Source organism: Pan troglodytes, chromosome 6 (assembly GCF_028858775.2).
Source record: "Pan troglodytes isolate AG18354 chromosome 6, NHGRI_mPanTro3-v2.0_pri, whole genome shotgun sequence".
NCBI lineage: Eukaryota > Metazoa > Chordata > Mammalia > Primates > Hominidae > Pan > Pan troglodytes.
This window is the reverse complement of record NC_072404.2, coordinates 17,875,099-17,880,239: the sequence shown is the minus strand read 5'-3', so window position 1 is coordinate 17,880,239 and position 5,141 is coordinate 17,875,099.

Genomic DNA, 5,141 nt, shown 5'->3' with positions numbered 1-5,141 from the left:
ACACCCAACAAGAATGAGTACACCTGTTACGGCTGTAAGAGAAGTAAGAATTGAGGCTATGATTCCTTTCTATTTACTGAACCACCTCTCTAGCCATCTTGAGAAAGGGTTATCGACTCCAGAATTTTTAGTTAATTTATTAGATAAAGCAGTAAGTCCTTGTAGGGCCCTTGTTATGTTCCCATCAAGGGCAGTGTTGTTTGGGATGAAGGTACAACACTGAGTTTTAATGATAACAAACACTACCTTTTTTGGCTAATATCATTTCTATGGCCATTCTGTTCTTCCAGGCCATCTGTCTAGTGGGCCCCAATTGTTCTGCTATTCCTTTGACAGCATCCCTGATGTAATTGATAAATCGCTGTTGATTATAATAGATGTAATTTATCCAATCTACGTTTTTATTGATTGTCAACCACAAAAATATTGACTCAAATCCTGCAGCTATTTGATCCCAGGCTTTAAATTTATGTGGTACCCTTGTGGGCCTAGGAGTATTTGTATCTAAATAACTAGATACAATTAGGGCCTAATTGTATCTAAATAAACGTGGAAGTGGAAAGACCAATAAGGGGCTTCCCTTGGTTTACAACGTTGTGTTTTTCCTTTTTCTGGTTGATGAAATGCCAGGGCAAAAGGGATAGTCAATTGGACTGGAGCACCAGTGCCACTCCAGTTACTTGGCAGAGTGTCCAGTAAAGGTCCACCACAATACTACCATACATCTGCTTGGGGGTGAATAAGGGTTGACTGATTGGTAAGCTCTTGGAAAGTCTTCAGCTCACTCTATCCTTTTATGTCTCCAAGGAACGCTAAGTTACCTACTTATTGTGAGATACACGAAGCGAACCTAGTTTCGGGAGGCGGAAGCTGGATGGCCCTCAGTGGCTGACCCGCAGAGTGTTGAATTTTGGGACATAGCAGAGAGAGAGCTTGACACGACTTGTTACCCCAGGCTGTGGAATCTTGGAAAAGAGCTACTATACAGCCCATGTCTGGATGACTGAAGGACCATCCTAGTGGAAAGCGGATAATCTGGGCTTCTGGTCTGCCATGCACGCAAGCTTAACAATTGCTTTTGTTTAAAGTGCAGACAGAATATTTGATCCATTCCAACCAGGCATTCACATCTTGATACCGTGTCTCAGTTGCCAAAGTTTGTTTTAGGTCTTTAAGTTCTATAATAGCTACCTTGGTCTTGTCATTAGATAGAGAAGAAACAACAGTTTCATTGTGAGAGGTTTTGGAAGAAGGCTTAGGGGAAGGTATAGGCAGTGGGGGAGCAATGAAGTGTATTTCAATGGATCTGATAGGGTCTGTTCCTGAAACCTCAGCCCCCATCCCATAAAACCAGCTTAAATAAAGGAACCGACTTAGAGAAGAAGAACTTTGAGGGTTTGAGATAATAACCTGTACTGGATTGCACTGGTTGAGCTGACGGTTAGGGGAAGCTGTTTCTTTAGTAAAATGAATGTGTGGTTTTAGGAAATTACAACTGCTGGTTGTGGTAGTCCATCCTTGCACTTTAGTGGTCCACAGAATGTTGGACCAACTACAGCATAAAAGCTCTGTATCGGGGGGCAAGCCTCCCAGTTGACACTGGGGTCTTCACTGAAACCTTCCCAGACTAAATGATCCTGATTCACTAATCTCCAGCCTGAGGGGAGCCAAGAAGGACAGAGGTATTTTTCTGAAGTGGAAAGCTGTCTTTGACTTGGTAAGTCTCTACAGGGTATAACAAGGCAAGAATCAAATGTAATAGTTTGAGGCAAAATTGACTTGGTTACATTAATAATGAGGTGGTCAGCAATACAGCAAGGAAAGGAGGAGTAATAGAATAGATGAAAGATAGTTAATTTTTTCTTAGCTTTAGTTTGGTAGGGTTTTCACCTGGGACTATGGCCCATGACTCTCGTGGGGGCGGTGCTTTCTTGACTCGGGTGTGATGGATCCATCCTTTTTCTGCTGTTGAGACTGCGGTTTCAGTAGTTAGGAGCACTAGGTAAGGTTCTTCCCAGACCAGTTCAAGCTTTTCCTCCTTCCAGCTTTTGATGAGGATGTGATCCCCAGGCTGATTTTGATGTACTGGGAACTCCAGGGGCAGTGTCTGTGCTAGGAGACCTTTGGTTTTAAGAGAAGAGAAAGTAGAAGATAGGCCAAGTGTATAATTTTTAAGGAATTGGTTTTTTGTTTCAAAGGTAGGAATGTCAATAGTGGAGTGTAAATAAGGCAATCCATTGAGCATCTCTTAAGGGGAAAGACCAATATCTTTCTGAGGGGCAGTTCAGATTCTTAACAGGGCAATAGGAAAGCATTTGGTCCATGGTAACCAAGTCTCCAGAATCAACTTGGTTAAGCGGTTCTTCAGAGTTTGATTCATTCTTTCTATCCTCCCTGATGAAGGTGGGTGCCAAGGAGTATGATATTCCCATCTAATGTCTAGTGTTTGGGATAGCTTTTTAGTGATGTGCGCAGTGAAATTGGTTCCATTGTCTGAGTCAATATTTTCTATTAGCCCAAATCTGGACACTGTATTTTCAATTAACACCTTAACTACATTATTGGCCATTGCATTTGAAAAGGGGATAGCTTTGACCCAGTGAATGAGGTGATCTGCTATCACCAGTAAGTATTTTAGATGATCTATTGAAGGTATCTCTGTGCAATCAATCTGGATACTTTGGGATAGCCTTAAGCCTGGGCTCCTTCCCCAAAGGGGTATTCTTTTTAGTTTTCTTACATACTATACAACTGTCTGTAACCTATTTGGCCAGGGTATAAATTCCTGTGCACCCATAAACTCTGAGGACTGTATCACACATGGCTTGGGGCCCCCAATGGGTCCCTTGATGCAGTTGGGACAAGACTTCCCTCATAAGGGATTTGGATAACATTTCTGTCTGGTCTGGCAGTATCCATTTTTCTTCTGAATTCTCTTTAGCATCTATTTTTATTAGTTTTTCTTTTTTAGTGGAAGAGAAAATGGGGATCATGGTAGGAGAAGGAAGGTAATGAGTTAAGTCAAATATAGGTGTTTTAGAAGAAATGGCAGCCTGTTTGGCTATCTGATCTGCTAGGTTATTTCCTCGACTTTCACAAGAAAGACTTTTCTGATATCCAGGGACATGGACAATACCTATTCTTCTGGCAACTGCAGATTATTAAATATTTGGGTGATTAGCTCCTTATGAAAAAGGTCTTGACTTTTACTATTAAAGAGACCTCATTCAGTCAAAAATTTCCAAATGTATGAGCCACTCAACAGGTGTACTGAGAATTGGTATAGATGGTTCCTTCCTGGTTCTGCAAGTACTTTAAGGCTTGGCTGAGTGCAAACCGCTTGCAAGTTTGGGCAGACCAATTATGAGGCAGTTTTCCTGACTCTATTTCTTCGAGAGTTTCTCCATCAAGTACTGAATACCCATTGTGTCTTTTTTCCTCAATCACCCGGGAGGAATCATCTATAAATAACTCTTGTCCCGTCCTGAAGGGAGTGTCTCCTAGGTCTGGTTGGACTTTTAAATGATAATCAATTAAATCTAAACATGTGTGCTCTCTCTTTAGATTTGGATCCCCTGTTAGGAAACCTGCTGGGATAAGTGAATTATCAGTGGTTAATATTAACAGAATAGCCTCATACTTTAAGGTTCTTGAGTCAGTAAGCCACTGCCCTGCTTTCTGGTTTAAGAGAGTTCTAACTTGGTGGGGCATGCTTACTGTCAATTTTCCTCCAAAGGTTAACTTTCTACTTTCTTTACTAATACTCCTGTAGTTGCAATGGATTGGATGTATTGAGGCCATCTACAAGTAACTGGATCTAAGACTTTTGACAGGAAGACCACAGGCTACCAACAGCCTCTGTGTTCTTCAGTAAGCACTTCTAAAGTTACTCCATTTTCCACGTTGACAAAAATGTGGAATGGCTTTTTAGGGAAGGTAAGGCTAAGACAGGGGTGGTTATGAGCCTTTCTTTCAGCTCTTTGATCTGATCACCTTTCTCAGAAGTCTACAGGAGATGGTCAGGCTTCTTCTGGGCAAGTTTTTGATATAAAAGTTTATTGTTTAGTGCATATGAGTCAATTCATAAGTGACAGTATCCAACTAACCCTAAAGATTTCCTGAGTTTTTATTTAGTTTGAGGCAAGGGTAGGGATACGATTCCCTCAACTTATTTAGGCCCTATTTTTTCACTTGTCTGCACTGTGGCCTAAATATTTAACTTCAGGCTCTACCTACTGAAGCTTTCCATTTGAGACTTGTAACCCTTCGAACTGCAGGTGGTTAAGAATATGTGTAGAGAAGCTAGCTACTTTCTCCATATCTTCACCAGATATAAGAATATCATCAACATATTGGAGTAGGCATATTTGTTTTGGGATGATGACTTTTTCTAATACTTGTTCTAAAATTTGACCGAAAATGTTAAGGGAGTCTGTGAACCCTTGGGATAAGACTGTCCATCGATATTGTTGTTTTCACCCTGGATGGAGATCTTTCCACTGAAAAGCAAATATATCTTCACAATCTTTAGCCAGGGGACATGTCCAAAAATCATCCTTCGAATCTTTAACAGTAAACCATTGATGATTATATGGAATCTTGCTGAGAATGGTGTAAGGATTGGGGACAATGGGGTGGGTAGTTTGGACTATTTGGTTAATGGCTCTAAGGTCTTTTACCAGCCAGTATGACCCATCTGTTTTCTTGACAGGCAGTATTGGGGTGTTATAAGAGGTCATATAGGGCTCAAGAAGCCCATCTTTAGTAAGACCTTCAATTATAGGTTTTAACCCTATCCTGCCCTCTAGGGGAATGAGGTATTATTTTCTCCTTACTACTTCCCCGGGGGTTTTTAGCTTGATGTGGATTGGAGGGACTCAGAGTTTTCTTCAGTTCTTTTCTTTGGACCAGACATTAGGATTAACGTATTTTTTCTCTGTATTGGTGAGTAGGTTTAATGAGGTGAAGAATTCTCTTGGTCTGACTTGTAGGCCTCTGCCTAACTTCAACATTAAATCCCTCCCTAATAAATTAGTCTCTGCCTCAGGGATTAACAAAAACTGAATATGAGCTGATTGATCTTGGTATTTGACTTTTGTGTATTTTAAAATTTTTGTTTTAAATCCTTCACCTTTCACTCC